The 16,597-nt window shown below is 40.1% G+C and overlaps 1 protein-coding gene across 10 annotated transcripts in view; it reads right to left on the minus strand.

The window, feature by feature from the left end:
* ZBTB20 (zinc finger and BTB domain containing 20) overlaps positions 1–16,597 on the minus strand; it is a 487,426-nt gene that overhangs the window by 362,702 nt on the left and 108,127 nt on the right. For 9 of the 10 annotated variants that reach the window (XR_010073192.1, XM_063351328.1, XM_063351320.1 and 6 more), the window contains one exon: positions 227–348. The exons of the other annotated variant lie outside the window; for it this stretch is intronic. The gene's annotated coding sequence lies outside the window, so the exon portion shown is untranslated. The remainder of the gene's footprint in view (positions 1–226; positions 349–16,597) is intronic. 10 annotated transcript variants of the gene reach the window in all.

A 16,597-nucleotide genomic window follows, 5' to 3' on the forward strand; every position in this document is an offset into this window, starting at 1 on the left:
ACATATTTTGCTTCATATTTTATTCCTATAACAATCTATGCTGAAGTTCAGCTCCAATGCTAATTCAATACTATCTTCCTTTCCTGCAGTCAGTCCGGAATACAACTGAATGATCTCTGATGGGCATGAAGTACTCTGCCCTCAATGCCCAGTGCTAATGGATTTTAGGGAGACTCTGCCAGAATTTTACCTTGTGGCAACAAGGCTAGAGATAATGAAAACTTACCATGTAGCTGACTGGGAATCAACAGGAAGGGAAGCAGGGCTGAGCTCCGCTTGTGAGAACACGGAGGGACTGTGGTCAGAGTAAATGCAGGACGTAAAGGATGTGTCAAGCCCTCTAGTTCCCTAAAAGAGGAGGAAAATGATCTTTAAGATCTCGCATCACCCAAAAATCTTTACAAACTGTTGTCAGGAACTTCAACACGGGCCCTACCAAAAGCATACATAATACATCAGCAAAGGGTTTTTCTACAAAGGCTTTGCAGTGGGAGTACCAATTGCAGAAGATGGCTGAAAATATAATCCATGGGGACTTGACACAAAAACCTTGCAGGAAAAATAAGCATGATTTCAGGCTGCATGCTGCACATCTCCATGTCCCCTCAAACGTGCAAAATCCAGTGAAACGGAACATTTGTTACTGTCTACATAGCAAAGCTGCTAGCTTCACTTCTGAACTCTCCGCTTCCCAGCATCATACTCAATGACTGGTGCTCAGTGGGGCAGACCAAGTAATGCCTATTTTTGGAAAAGTGAAGTACCAACACTCAGTGGTGCAAGAATGGGGGAAAGAAGACCCAGTCACTCTGCTGGCATGTTATAAGGGCCAGTCCTACAGAAATGTAACAAGTGAAATCTTTTCCAGTGTAAGCAGACCTATTGGAACCTAATGGAATGGGACTACACAAGGTAAAAATCATCAGGCCAAGTTAGCTTGAATACAAAGCAGGTGTAGTATTTAGGATCCAAGGGTTAATTTAATGGGCATTCTCACACCAGTATGTGTGCCACAGAATCACTGGGAGAGAAGACACAGGAGCCACATCACAAGCTGTATATGGAAGAAAATTGTGCTGATACTGCCCTGACATGCCTCACTGGCACTCAAAATACATTATAGATTATTTTCAGACACAAATTTTAATTTAAAGCTGGCTGAAATGTTAATGAAGTTTTAGCTCTTTTTCAAAGGGGAATATCCCCTACTGCTTACAAAAATGTTTTCTTTTTTTTCCCTGCCTGATTTGCTTCTAATGACATATAGCAACCAAACCTCATAAAAGAAATTAATCGAGCCTTCATATAATTTTCCCTTTTCAAGGATGGAAAGGTTGAGGTGTATGATCTTCAGTTTCTGATGAGTACCAAAATGCAGGTTTTAACAAACAGTGGAGAAAGTAAATTCCAAAGCCAAAATTCCTTTAACTATTATATCCTATGGTCACAGCAATAGCTTGCTGAAACAACTGGGTTGTTATTTCCGGAACTTAAGAGCATGGCTGCACTACGATGTAAGCTGATTTTAACTGAAGCTGACACAATCCCACCCTTCCCTTCACCTCTTTTCTCTTCCTGGGCACATGTCCCTGAGCCCATCCTTGAGCCAGGACTGGATAAACGTCTGGCTCAGGGAGCTTTCAGCTGAATGAAACTCTCTTTTCCATCGTTTTCATCCAAATCAACCCCCAGTCGCAGCTCAACATCCAGGCATGAAACTTGGGGGTTAGAACTAAGGAGGCAGCAGAACTGTGAGGACCAGCAACAGAGCAGCCTCAATGTCAGTCAGTTTAAGCCGTTGTGGACCTACATCTTGAGATGTCTAGGGCTGCTTTGGTAAACGACATGGAAGAAAGGCTCCTATCACATAGCTAAAAGCCAAACCAATCATGGCTTCATAGGTAAAAAAGCTACCACCTCACACGCTAACCTAAAATAAACTGGCAGGCTATGCAGATCATACAGAACAGATGTAGCCTGCTTCTGATGAGAAATAGCTTGAGATAATGGTGCACTGCTACAATCTGCACCAGGGGCAACTTCCAAGTGGCAGGTTGAATTAGCCTCAAGTGACACGCATTAAAGTAATGCTTCCCTGAGGCAATAAGGCAGGGTCCCACATTCAAAAGGAAGGAACTGAGCTTTCTTGCCAAAGGCAAACGATAAAGCGCATGATTAAGAACCACTGTTCTGGACATCCAGAATTTCCTGAAAAATCTTTCAACGACTTCAGAAAATACATTTGGAAATAAAGAGCAGAAATTTTCTTTTACATTCTCTACAGTTACAGTACTAAGCACCTATTTTGCTACTTTTCCAGAGCACAAGCATTCATTCCACCCTGACTGGAAACTAAGCTTTCTAACCATCAGCATTTCTGAAGTCACTCTGCCCAAACAGTTGTGCAGGAGGTTGTTTATGTGTGTACCTGGATTTCAGCTGAACACAGAAGACACTGCAGTCCAAATCTCCTCCTTTAGCTTGCCTCCTCTAGGTGTAACAAAATTTGGAACATTTTAAACCGTATATGTAAGAAATCCTATGGCCGTAAGGAATCACCCAGCACCATTATCTACAATTTCTTCAGGAGAAGGAATCACTAAGCAACAGCTTCACTAGTTAGTTAGCATCCACAGATGATTCGTCATCTTTTGAAATTACAATAACTGAGAGAACTGAAAGAGTCAGTGCGGACATCTGATCTTCATGCAACTCCATCAGCTCACAGCCAACACCCACCTTTTCAGTACTGCAGTCAGAATTTTTATACCCAAGTTACAACCAGGCCTCAAGCGCAGAATACCACATCAGACACAAGAATTGTTGGCTTTTTCCCCTTCAACAATAATGAAACAATGCCTTCATATGCAGTATTACATAGCAGCATATGTGAATCTGAAGCAATGCCATCCAATCAACTGATTATCTTCATTCCAGTCTTACATATGATCTAATGATGGCTACAGTTATTCTATCAATCATGGTCAGCTGCATAGGTTGGTACACAAATCTATACGTGTTCAAGTTATGTGACCCCTATACAGTAACTCTGCTGGTTTCCCCAACAGAAGACTCCTGTTTTCCTTCAACTGCTTTGACCTGGCTTCCTGATAACAGTACAACCTACTGATGGATATATTCTTGCTGTAGTGTCACTGTCATGCTTCTACATAAAATAATGGCCCTTTGGAAAATGTGCATACATGTGTATCTACGTGCTAACACACACACATATATAAAATACTCTGACAAATACCTGTTATTCGTAAACTAATTCGGACAGTATCACTGGCTTATCATCACAACAGTTTGATTAAATTAATTTTATTCTTTTCAAGTTACAACTGGTGCCTACATGAGATCTAATAGTCTTTAAAACGACGAGGAGAATTTAAGAATTTTAAATTATGCCAATATTTGAATACTTTCTATTCAAGCGTTCTTGATTTGTTTAAACGCACATTACCACAACACCAGCCTCAAATTTTATCTTCACTTCAACAATTCTTGCTGGAGCTAAAAGTAGGTTAAGCAAATTGTTCATGAGATTTTTCCCTTCCTTTTCTTTTGTTATTATATACTCCATTGAAGCTGAGATATGAAAATAGAATCAAAGAATGATTTAGGTTGGAAAAGACCTTTAAGATAATCAAATCCAACCGTAAACCTGGCAATGACAAGTCCGCCACTAAACCATGTCCCTAAGCACCACATCTACATGTCTTTTAAATACCTCCAGGAATAGTGAGTCTACCATCTTCCTGGGCAGCCTGTTCCAATGCTTGACAACCCTTTCAGTGAAGAAATTTTTCCTAATATCAAGTCTAAACCTCCCCTGGCACAACTTGAGGCTGTTTCCTCTCATCACATCACTTGTTACTTGACAGAAAAGACCAACCCCCAACTTGCTACAGCCTCCTTTTCGGTAGTTGTAGAGAGCATAACACCTCCCCGCAGCCTCCTTTTCTCCAGGCAACCTCCGAGTGCTTTTGAAAATCCTCTCCCTTCTCAATCTGCCCAGAAAGTCAGCAGAACCAAATAAAATTCCACCACCTTGTGTCTGGGAAGCAACATCTCCAAGTTGCAGCTTGGGCATTCCTGTCAAGTTAAAGATGCCGAGAATTCCCTTTTAAATGCAAACAATATTTCTGAAGCTAGTAAATTCTTTCAAACATTCACTTCGATTTGATAAATTATATTAAACACAAATTGCCTCAGCAGCATTTTAAAGCATGACAGCTAGAGCATGAGTAGGTCATTTTTACACACAAAAGTAAAATCTATCCAGTTATGTATACAGCCTAGATTATGTACGCAGGCCCACACTCCCCGAGATAACAAAATTACCTGGCTTGCACTCCAAGCCAGTCAGAAACTGTGTAGTTGTAGATAGCAAAGTCAAGCCCGAGCCAATCAGTCCGGCTAAGCAGCTGCTATCTCAGTTGCTTATTAGTTCACCAGAACACTAGGCACAACCAAAAGCTTCAGATGGGCTTACAGTGTGCACAGAACAAAATTGTCTCTGCTTTCAAAATACTGCAGAAATGCAACCATGAATGAATACTATCAAAGGGTGGAGGTAGGAGAGAAATCTATTTTAAATTTTCTCAAAACATTATTTTTTAACACTGAAAAGAAAATCCTTACTCTTGAATACTGTATAATAACAGATTCATGCTGTTTGTTGGCAGAATGCTAAGTTTCATTTTCAGCAGAAAAAACATCGTATAATAATTTTTCCTGATTTAGATGGGTTTTAGGTCAACCTTAGCTACATACAAATGAACGTTTTGTTCAAATTACAGGGTAATTTTAATTAGGACACCCTGTTAGACATCCTGTTGTTCTATTTAATGGACTTTCTCAATTATGAGAAGAAACACCTCCCCACCCGCCCGCGACTTAAAAGTTAAACTAAAAATTACGCTGAATAAATATACAAAGATAAAAGTTATTTATTCTGCATTAGATCATTTAACTTCTCTTAATCTTTATTTGGCAACTTCTGTATCAAAAGGGCAGAGTTCAGAATTCCACACCCATTAAACACCTGTTTAAAAACCACTTGAAGCACTGGAACCAGCCAAATACGTCCCAATTAAGCAGAAACGCTGGCACTGCTGTCCCGAGTAAGGAACACCCATTGCCATTCGCTCTCATTAGGTTAAACAGGTTTCTTGGGACATAGCTGAATTCCTGATTACGTGCATTGCAAATGGATGGAGAACACCAGAACAATAAAGCTTAATTCAGCGTAGCCTTCTGTCCAGTTGTCGAGCACGGAATTTTGGGAAAAGCAAAAACTGAAGCTTCTGGAAGCGGCTGGGAGTTATGTGCACCACACCAGAAAAGTTACACTTTTTTCAAGAAACTGCCTGGCTGACAGAAAGAACTGGGCTGGGATTCCCTCTTGCAAATACTCCAAGATTAAGAGCCGATTCCCTTTTTCTCAGCGTTTCCTCCTCTCTACTTTGTATTAATTTGATTCCCTTACACAGTTTTATTTGTTGGTTACGAGCATAATATGGTATCTTTTATATTCACTTTAGGGTTAAATCAGTCACCGATTTCTTGATTCTGTATGTTTATGAATTCAATGATGGAATGAAAAGCCCAGAAAATAAAAGCTTTGTTCATAGATCAGACACAGTACTGCAAGTTTTCCAAATATTTTTGTCAACTTATTTAAAGGCTCTTCTAGAGCGACCAACCGCATGGCAAACAGAAGAATCTTGTCTCTGTCATTCCTTTAACCTTTTGGCCTCTGTCAAGGATGTGGACATGCTTGCCAGTAATTGACAAGTCAAGTCGTCTTTTCCCAAATACCCAACAATACATTTCAGGGTGGTGCCGCTAGACAGAATCAGAGCAGAGTGGTAGTGATTAAAAAGTATGTCTGAAATGGTTCTAATATCCATGCTCAACACTTTATAATCCCACTTCATTATCAATTTATTAACTTCCTTTGTTGTGCTTTATGTCACCCTCCTGTGCTAGTCACTAATATATCTTAGTTTGGAAAGTACTCTACTCCATGTGCACAAAAAGCTAGCATACTTCACATAAAATTGATCAGTTAACTGTATCCAAGTAAAAGATGTACAGAGTCTCTAAACTGATACTTTAAAATTAAATGTATAAAAAGGATGGTTCAGCACTATAAACACTACTTAAATCACAACTCATATAGCCACAATGTTATCAAACTAAAAAGAACATCTATATATTTTTCTCTTCACTTATGCCACATAGACTTCTGGAGAACATAAATTCTGTTGGTTTTCTTCTACCTCTTGTACTTACTGTAGAATTCAAAATTATTTAGCGCCTACATTTCTAAAGTAAACTTTAGTACAAGAAAAAAAGCATTCCAGGAATAAGAGATGTCAGCTAGCAGTTGCCGCTGACCTAAAACTATATTTATTTTCAAGACAACCATAACAGTGGCAGATGCCTCCTTGTTCTGGCTGGCCACAAATGGCACCAAGAAATCCTAAGATAGACACTTACTTACTTACTCTTTGCTTGTCATCCCCCTCCCCAATAACAAGTATTTTTGCATACAAACAACACTTTCTGATTTGCTATTGCTCTTTATTTAGATATCCATGGGTGCTATATTCACTGTGGTCTCAAGAACAGTTTCCCTTCCATATTCCTCCTGATCTCAACAAGAATGTGGGTACCCAAAACATCTGAAAAAGATAAATATTCCGTATTTATTTTCCATTATTTAGTTCATAACAAGTGTTGCTGCCTATGGTGAAAATGCTTTACAATATCCCTAACATTTGAGAGCCACAGTCCTTAGCCATTTCTTAATTTAAGCCTTAGCAACCTCCCCTCTTAGAACTGGTGGCTGACATTTTATTCAGTAGATGATATCTGTAGTTGCAGCACTTCCAGACTACAAAGAGCTGCAAGTGCTATCATTACAAATGGATGTTTTTATTGGTAGACGTTTTGAGAGACTAACCAGAAAGGAGTAGGAAAGCAGGAGCATGGGTGGAAAGAAAACAAAACAAGCTCACAAACAAACAAACAAAACACTACAAATCACAACAGGACAAGAAAAAAAAAAATCAAGTGGTGACATCACCTTACTGGATTAGTAAAAACAATTCTGGCTTGATTGGAATTCCAGCTTTCATCTTCCTTTGTATTTCCATTAGAGAGATATAAAAATGTTTAGTTGCATCATTTTCACAGACACCCTGATAAACTACCTTGTATTACTTGTATCTGAGCACATTTAATGCAATGTAGAGGTAAAAACAGTAGTCTTCTGTACTGTAAAAACAAATAAATAAAAGGGAAGCATCGGCTCTACACTGCACTCCTTGAAAAAGCAGAAACAATTCATTCTATACATTTCAACTGGGATTTCACTTCCCCTGAATCGTAAATGTATTTTGGACCCTAGAGAAGTTGCCTTCAGCAACACCCTTCAAATGCCCGAGCTCAACAAAATGTAGAGAGCTGCACACCAGCTGGAGAAGCGATGGAACATTCCATGGGAGGAGGGACTTTGCTTACATCACAAATCTACAGGCAAATCACATAATCTTTTTATATACGATATAAATAAGAGATATAGGTTAAAAGGAGAGAAAGAAACAGCTTCAGAATCCCCTGGAACCCTCTGTGGAACTGACTTTTAATTGCCTACAACAGCAGTTTTTAAAGCTTTTGCAGGCGGCAAGTAAGTCCCTGTACATTAGCTGAGGACAAGGGCCTCTCAGCCCTAGGAATAATGTGGTAATTCCCACCAAATGAGAGGAAAGAGGAAAAAAAAAAAAAAGAAAAAAAAAAAAAAAGAAGAGCGGCACTGGAATAGGATAATACAGGGATTTCTACAATACTGAAGCCTACCTAAATATTTAAAGCCAAAATAAAAAAAAATAATTACTCTTGTGTCAAGAAATACACCATCAGGATCCCACAGTGGAGTGGCATCTTTCAAGACGAAGTTGAAAACTGTGGTCCATGAAACAGAAACTAAAGTAGCAAAAGAAAAGAGCAAGAAGCGATGTGTGAGGTGAACACCAAGGATGAAAACACCTGGAATTAAAAATCTAAATACAGCCTTTGAGGCAGGGAGGCACAAAAAAGGGAGGCACATAAACTTTATGCACAAAGTAAAGGGAAGTCAGTGGAGGGATATATTAAAAAAAAAGCTTCAGTATGCCATCTTGTAATATCACATTGAAAAACCCACACCACTCTGTACTGTTACTGTACTGCGACAAGTCCACCATTGTATTTAATTTGAACTTTGATTATGATAAAACATACGATACAGGGAGGCAACCAAGTGACCCTCAGTCCTTTCTGAAATCTTACTCTATTAAAACTTAGACTGTTGTAGCAATACAGTAACCAAAATCTATGCACGTGACACCAGAGGAAGGGATCGGAAGTATGGAATGGAACACCCCAGGACTGCTTTGTCATTTATTAGACACGAACAGTAACTTTGCCATGCCAGCAGTTAGACTGTTAGAGCAGTAGATAGATTTGGTGCACGCATCAGATACAGCAAACCGTGGGCTGCCCAATTTTCTAAGGAGGGCACAGACGCGCCGCACACCTGAGCACAATTAAGCCTTACTGCTTATGAAGAAGAGAGTCAGTATTGGCAGTGCACTGGCTTGAAGGGGAGGGAAGCAGCTGGAGGAGAAGCATAAACCCATTTCTGCTCACTACCAACAACGTTACTGCAGGCAGGCACCAGTAACGAAGGGGCTAGGCTAGAAGGGGAAAGGGATATAGGATCTGGAGTGCTTTATCAGCTCCAAGACCAATGCCGGTTTTGGCACTATTTTCACTCTAGTGAGTTACAAACAAAAAAAAAACCCCAACCAAGCAGGTGTTAGCAATCTGAGAGACCACATGCCAGCTACAGCTGCTTCAAACTGATTCAATTACATCTGCCTGAATAGTCCCAGGACATTGAATCCACTGAAGGGAACCACAGATCGAAGGGAGACCCAGTACTTTGGGATTTTAACACTCCATTAAATTAAGGTGGAAGTCCCCCAACTGAAACTGGGGGAAGATATTCAAGCAGAGTCTGAAGCACGTGATCACATTCAGCCTAGGATAAGATAGAAGCTGGAAGACAGCATACGCATGACACCAGGATACACAGTAAAAGCTCTTTGGAAATAACACCTCAAAAATTTCCTGAAGCTGCCTGACAGTACTGCCTTGTTTCCCAAAACACTGGGTGCAATACATTTGCTTGAACATGCTCTTGGGATTGGGACTTCACTCCAAACCTTGTTTGTACAAAAAGGGGCCAAGCAGCTGGGAAATTCTGGAGTGTAGTGTGTCCTCATTAGCTCCCATCTGCCATCAAAACTCAGCTCATGGCAAGTTTGGCTAAGTCCTGGTGTTCTCAGGTCCAAATCTGGGTCAGTTTTAATTACACTATACAGAATTCAGTGTGCAGTTTTTAAATCCTTATTATACAGCGCAGAAGAACGGGCAGCTCTCCAACTAATCAATTTTTTAAAAGTACATATATAAAAATTTTAAACCAGGCTAGACAGACAGTGGGTGGAAGAGAAAAAAAAAGTATAAGCGAGTACAGGGGTTAGTTAAGAGAACTGTTAGCAAAAGTGGGTCACCAGCAAGTTCTGCTTTAAAACTTCAAAGGAAGGGGAAAAGAAAAAAAACCTCTTCATTTTTTGAGACAGTGAAACTGATGTGCAAGATGTATACAATTCCTACTGCTTTTAGCATCAGCATGGGTTACACACAACAATACTGCAGCCAGATTGCTAAGATTGTCTTGTGGCTACAGGACCATACAGGCATTGGCTGAACTATTCCCTGTCTTTTAACAGTCTTTTTGCCTGGCTTGGCTAAGTCCTTTCCCTACAGACAAAAATTAAGATTGTAGCCTCTACCCCACAGGTATAGAAGGGGTGCGGTGGTTAGAAGAACAGTTCAATGGGATTCTTGAAGGTGATAGTGAACTGCAGGATGTTAGTCTAAATCCTTACCCAATTAATGTTTTTCGGACTACCGTAACTGCTATTTATTTGCTCTTTTTCTATGCCATCAAATAGCCTTCAGCCAGGTCAGGACGTGAAAAGAGTTTTGCTTGCCAGGTCGCTGGCAAACAAAACAACAGGAGGTCCAGAGAACTGCATGTTTTTCACTGAACAGACACTTGGGATAAGATAGCACGCCAAATCTTATCTATGTAAATTGGGCTACAATCTACTCTCAAAGTCAACAACCAGAATCTGCCCTGTTTAGAATCTTTGTCAGATGCAAGGGAGCAAGCAGAAGCCTTCAGTGACAGCTACCGACATAAAGGTAGCTCAGAAATGGAGAAGGATGATCAAGGAGCAGAGTAAACAGTGATGAAGTGATAGATGCTTGTTAGAAGAGCATAATACTCTGCCATCCTCTACACAAAAACTACACATTCAAAGATTTCCAAGTTTGCTTTAACCATTTCCATGAAAAGTTCCCGTTAAAAAAAACATTTCCCTTCATGCACCTTGTTGGTATTATCATAGCTTTCATCTTAGAGCTACAGCATAGCAGAAACACAACACGATCCTGAACTTTCCCTTGTAAGTACTTCTTCACTTGGTGGCTAATCCATAAATCTCCATCTGCTAGGCAAATCTAGTACATCCTGATACAGTAAGAAACACACTACTGACTGTTTCAGGATCAACAAAAGCTACAAGCCTGGAGTAAACAGATAATACTTTTTCTTTGGAAGGAAGCTTTTTATTTAATGTAACACCTCCCTCACTCACACACCACCTCTAATACGCAAAAATCCATACATCAAACATACATTACACATCAATCCAAGCAGAAATCAAAGAAATAAAACCTACCACAAGAGCCTTACAATCTTAGGTACCACCACCTTCTCCATTATGGTACTGGCTCTCAAATGTTGGAGGGCTACTTGCCCATACCACCTGACTGGTCTCAAGCTCTAACTATCCCCACCTGGGCCCACTTGTATTAATTAGGACAATTAGCCTCACCATCTCTGGGATAATTGTCAATTTAGCTGAGCTGACACCAAAAAGAATTTGGATTAAAAAAGCAAGCTGAAGCCAAAAGTAGACTGGGCAAAGTAATCTCCAATTATTGAAGAAGAAAATTACCCCATGAAAATCTGTTTTCTAAGGGTCTGGTTTCTTAGTAGAACTTCTCACTACACAGTTTCTGTGCAGATCAATAACAGAACAGCAATGTGCAGAAGAACAATAACACAGCAAACATTAGTAAATTTAGCGTTATCATCTTATCAAGTCTTGTAACAGAAATTTCAGTGCCCAGATGTGTCCTTGGACTATGCTGTCTTTTAAAGCACTGTTAGTGTAGTTAGGCATGTTTGATGGACTTTCAAAGACATGATCCACCAGTGACTAGGCAGAATAGACAACCTATAACTACACACAATGAATAGTGGTGTAATAATGCTACCTAGTGCTGTGTGCGCTCTGGAACACCGACAAGGAAGTTCAATGGTGAAACAGGGTGGCTACTTGGGAAGCCTGGGAAAGGAGGACTGTGCACTTCAGAAGCAAAGTTCAGCTTCTAGTTGATTTTTCAATGTAGCTTTATTAAATAATGTTACATACTTCTTTCTTTGGCCCCTCTGCTTTTCCTCTTGCTCCACATGACATGTATTATAATAAACCACTCCAAAAGGTTAAGAGTCAAAGAAGGCTAGCATTGTATCCAAGCGCAAAGGTGGAATTCTACTAAGCTCTGAGTAATCTTAAGGACCACAAGCACAACAACAGGTGTCACTCACTACCTGCTGCAATGGTGGAACTATAGAGTAGAAGGAACGCAAGCCTCTGAAGCGTCTTTACTTTCCACTGTCTAGACATGTGGAAGCTGCAGTGTGGAAAACAAGCCCCCCTTTCCCCCAAAAACAGACAAGACAGGCAACTCCAGGGTGAAAGAACAGGCTCTGCCTGTGCTCACATCCCTAAAGACAGGCTTCTTTTTCTTTCCTCTCCTCCCTCTAAAATGGTGTTCGAATGTGACTCAAGTTAAAGTCATGAACATTCTTCAGGTTCTTCAGCAGATAATGCAGCCACTTCAGAGTTGTCTACTGTCAGACTAACTTGTTCAAGGTGTATCTGGTAGCCGTGAATTCTGACCAGGGAGCCTAGGAGAGAGGAGACTGGCTGATATTTCTGAATAATCCATGCTGTCCTTGCATAGCAAGGCTCCCACAGAAGCACATCTTCCTTCCACAGTTCTGTTCATGGGAAAATGGTGAAAGATCTGACATGGCATATGAATGCAGATATACCCTATAGTAACAAAGCACGTATGCCATCCTGAGATAGGGGACATTTTATTTTGCAGACTGTCAGCACCTGGGCATGTTAAAAATGTGAGAGTAATTTACAGAATGAATTAAACCATGGGGGTCCCAAGTTAGAAATTAAAAAGAGACTCTTGTCAAGCATATCTCCACTAAAATTTGACAGTACTATATTCAGCTGTCTTACCGTACCTACAAGTAGCAACTCACATAATCCTCTTAGTGGGGTCTGTCCTTTCCACTACATGAGCTGGAATACCTGAGACAACAGTATGATTTATAAACAGAATGAGTGTCTCAACTTTATTGTCCTTGGTTGCAAGAGTTTAAGTCATACCCCTAACGTTTGAATGCCAGTTTTCTATTGCACTTTATTTGTGAGTGGGTGTTTTTGGTGCTATACAGTCTACATAAAATGAATCAGTACATAAAAACACAACACCTATTATCATGTGTTTCATAAACATCCAGCCCATGGCTTGTGTGTGCTGTACAGAACAGTGGTTATTACCAGCTAACAACATGTTCTAAACTAACAGAAAAAGTCCTACAGATATCATTTTTTGTGAATTTTAAAAACAGTGTAGCAGGATTAAGAGGAATTTGTCAAATTTCTGTGTTCCCTGTACCGGCAGGAGGAGGAACCCTGCAATTCTCTCATTACAATGAGGAGAAGATATCAAGAACAGCACTAAACAAGCCTAACCAAAGGCATCACAAGTACTTTCCTAAAGAATAATACTCTATGTATATTGTTCTCAAATAAAAACTGAGAGTCCTGACTAAAGTGATGTCAGCTTTCAAGTTGTGTGGTCGTTTCCAGTCTGCATGTCAAAAGACAGCAAAAAAGCACACAGACCCACATACATATCTCAGTTTATTCCCTTCTATTATTTCATAGCCAAAGTAATGTCAGATAATGAATTCAGAAGACCCTCCACAGTGAGACAGAGTATAACCCAAGTTTAAGACAGAAAAGGAAGTGACAACAGATAAACACAGGATGACAATGAAAAGAAAGTTTATAATATACTGCTTTTATACAGCAATACGAGATACAAATACCAATTATCCCCATTTTCTAGATGAGGAAAAAAAAAGCCCTGGTATAGGCCAAAAAATAAATCAAGGGTCTCTTGCTCAATGTACAAGATTATGTCATACTCTGGTTTCTATTCATTTTATCACATTTACCTTCAGTACCTGACCACTAGTGCTTTCTTTTATTCAGCTAAAGAAGTCAACAACAATAGATAAGCACCAGAACATGTATCTGGAGCATGGTTCAACTGAAAATCTACCATATCCACACCCCATCCCATTGCAGACCATGCAGACAGCTGCACAGGCTCAACAGCACATCCCTGACACTAGCCAGGGCAGTTACTTACTGAATCAGTGGGCAGGGCAAATGACGAGTCTTGTTGCCCTCCATTAAATCTTTCCAGTTGCTGGCAAACCACCGGCTAGGGATTTCCTGAACAAGTGGATATATTCCTGTCTTTATGTGAAACAGCCTTTGATGGACTTTTCTTTCGTGAGTGTATGTAATTTGCTTAGTAGGCAGATTTCCTTCTGCTTTTTCTTCATCTTGGGTTAATGACTTCCACTGTCAATATTTGTGTTGCGTGTCTAAAGAAAAAAGAGATCTCTGATATAAATATGAGGAAGAGACCGGTCTATAGATTACTCCTGGGCTAAACCAGTATAGAGCGTAAACAGATCTTAAGACAATGGCAGATCTGTTCCTGCCTCATGATGAAGATTTCAACAGATCATAACAATGCTGTAGCTTTGCAGTTTGTTTAAACAGATTCATTGCATACTAACTCCCTTTTAGAAGAGTCAAGAGATGCCTAATCTGAGCCAAGAGGCACAAACTGAGTTGATATGAAGGTGAAATGGTCTCAATTTGCCAGTCAGACTTGCAGTGTGACTGCATCTGCTGCTTGGATGCTGCCTAAATAGGCCAAGATCAAGGTTGCAAAGATTGATTTGATTCTGATCCCTCAAAGTAAACAACAAGACCCAGAAATCCAAGCTTATAATAAAATTTAAAATTATCCCATGAAGTCATCTTGTATTTCCACACTGCAATGACCATATCATGTGTGCGCGTGCGTGCACGCACACATACACACAGAGTCACACTCAAATCCATGTTATCCCCTCCATTTGTATGTTGCGCCATTGCAAATATACTCTGAAAGAACACAATTGCCAGAGCAAAATAGCACCCATTAGCGCAGAGAACCTATGCTTATGTTCCCCTTTTCTAAGCAGCGAACACTGATTCATACCTACTTGCCTCACCTCCCTGCCCCTTTTCCAGTGAGCAACTCACCTTACATCTGTATAATGCTTTCCTTAGCCAAGTCTGCGACCCCAGGCAACCCAGCCCCGGTTGTAGGCAGCAAAGGCAGAGAGCTCAGCTCAGAGTTTGCCATGCTCAGTGCATGTCACATAACACAAGCAACCTGCTAACGAGCTGCTGTGTGCTCTCTCAAAGTCACAGCTGCCAGCAACAATTGAGCAAGTGCAGCCTAGCTTTTCAGGATTCCTGCCTGTTGCCCAGGAACCACACAAAGCACTGGAGATTTTAAACAGGTGCAAACAGTGCTTTTCGCCCATGCCTTGTCCTCCAGCTCGTCAGACCGCACAGCCTCTGCAATGGAAACGCAAGAAGAACCAGAAAGCAGCTAAATGAAGTTTTAAAATGCGATCAGAATTCCTACTGATAAAGCGACACTTTAATGACATGAGAAAAACAGCTTGTACGTAGCACTGGAAGCAGATGCAGGAAGGCTTGGTCAGGCTTGCCTTTAATGAAGACCCACTTTTTTTCGGAAATATGCAACTGTATTATAATTCTGGGTTGCACGTTTTTCTAAATTTGTCAGTATTTCTCACCTGCAAAATATTTTGTTAATGTAAGAGGTAATGTTTCAGAACACACAATGATTCAGAATGTGTAATAAGCACCAAAAATAAATGAAAAGGGTGCATTTTAAAGTTTATTTTTAAAATAAATTCTGTAGCTGCATAAGAATTTTTAATGCTCAAAACCGTCTGTCTAGTAAGTGTCTTTACAAGCATAATATAAATTATCAAATTTTGTGTATGTCCAGAAATTGTATATGTACCATCTGTTTACAGCCCATTGATTAACATTCTGATCTGGTACGTACACAGCTCAGTGCATAGGTGGTACCGTAGGTAAACAGAAAAAGTATTTCCTGAACTGAAAATCTGTGAGACAATTTTTAACAGGCTTGCTAGAAAAGACTGTTCTAAGTCCAGAATGGTTTGTTTTGTCAATATTGCCTACGCTGTGTTAAGGTCATCAGTACGAGTTTGTTATTAGCCACATTCCCACACTGATAATCAGGCAAATTCCTGTTAATTTCAGGCAGAATCTTGCTTGAATTGCAAGGGAGCGGGAACTGGTTAAGGCCATTAACCAGATGGCGATTAAGATCTGGCGCTCTGATGTTATGATCAACTACTAGTCTGGTGTCTACCTGCTACTTACAAGCCTACTCACAAAAGCAGGCACGGGTCAAGCCTTGAGCAAGGCTCTTTCACTGTTAGTTCAGAAATGTTATAACACTGACATGCGTGCTAAGGGCTTCTCTCTAAGATGAAACTGCTCAGATAGGTTTTACCTTCCCTTTTGGATTCAGCTTTCCATTTGGATGGGAGGCTGAAAAGGCTAAAGGGTTCTCTTGTACAGACGCCAACAAAAACAAAGGTAAACTTAGAATTTTCATTAACTGTAAATTACAAGAGCAAACAGAAATAAGGATTGATGTGAGCAACAGGGAATGCTAAAGCTTCACCAAATGTAATGTGTAATGCCTCAACCCAAACATATTTTGGGATGACTGCCAAGAAGATGGGTATAAATGTGGGAGGCTTAGTAGAGTACAGTTTGAGCTAAAATGTGTAAAGTTTTCACTTGTGCTAAGGAAACATTCGTAGCTAGGTAAAAACAAGGCCTTATGAAAAATCCAATTTTGCATCTAATCTAAATTTCTCTGGGCAAAGCGACTGCTGTCTTCCTAAACTGATCCTCAAGATGCTGGTGGTAGCATGTAATTATTGTGGATAGTATTGCCATGGGTTAGGCACTAGTTGAATATTGTAAAGTCCAGAGGTGTGTAATCCAGCATTAAGTGTTTTGATGTTCTCATCAAAACCTGAACTGGAATTAGTCATTATTATGTTTTTGTCATTTGGTGGTCCAGTGACACCTGTGCAACTGAGAGA

Source organism: Chroicocephalus ridibundus, chromosome 1 (assembly GCF_963924245.1).
Source record: "Chroicocephalus ridibundus chromosome 1, bChrRid1.1, whole genome shotgun sequence".
NCBI lineage: Eukaryota > Metazoa > Chordata > Aves > Charadriiformes > Laridae > Chroicocephalus > Chroicocephalus ridibundus.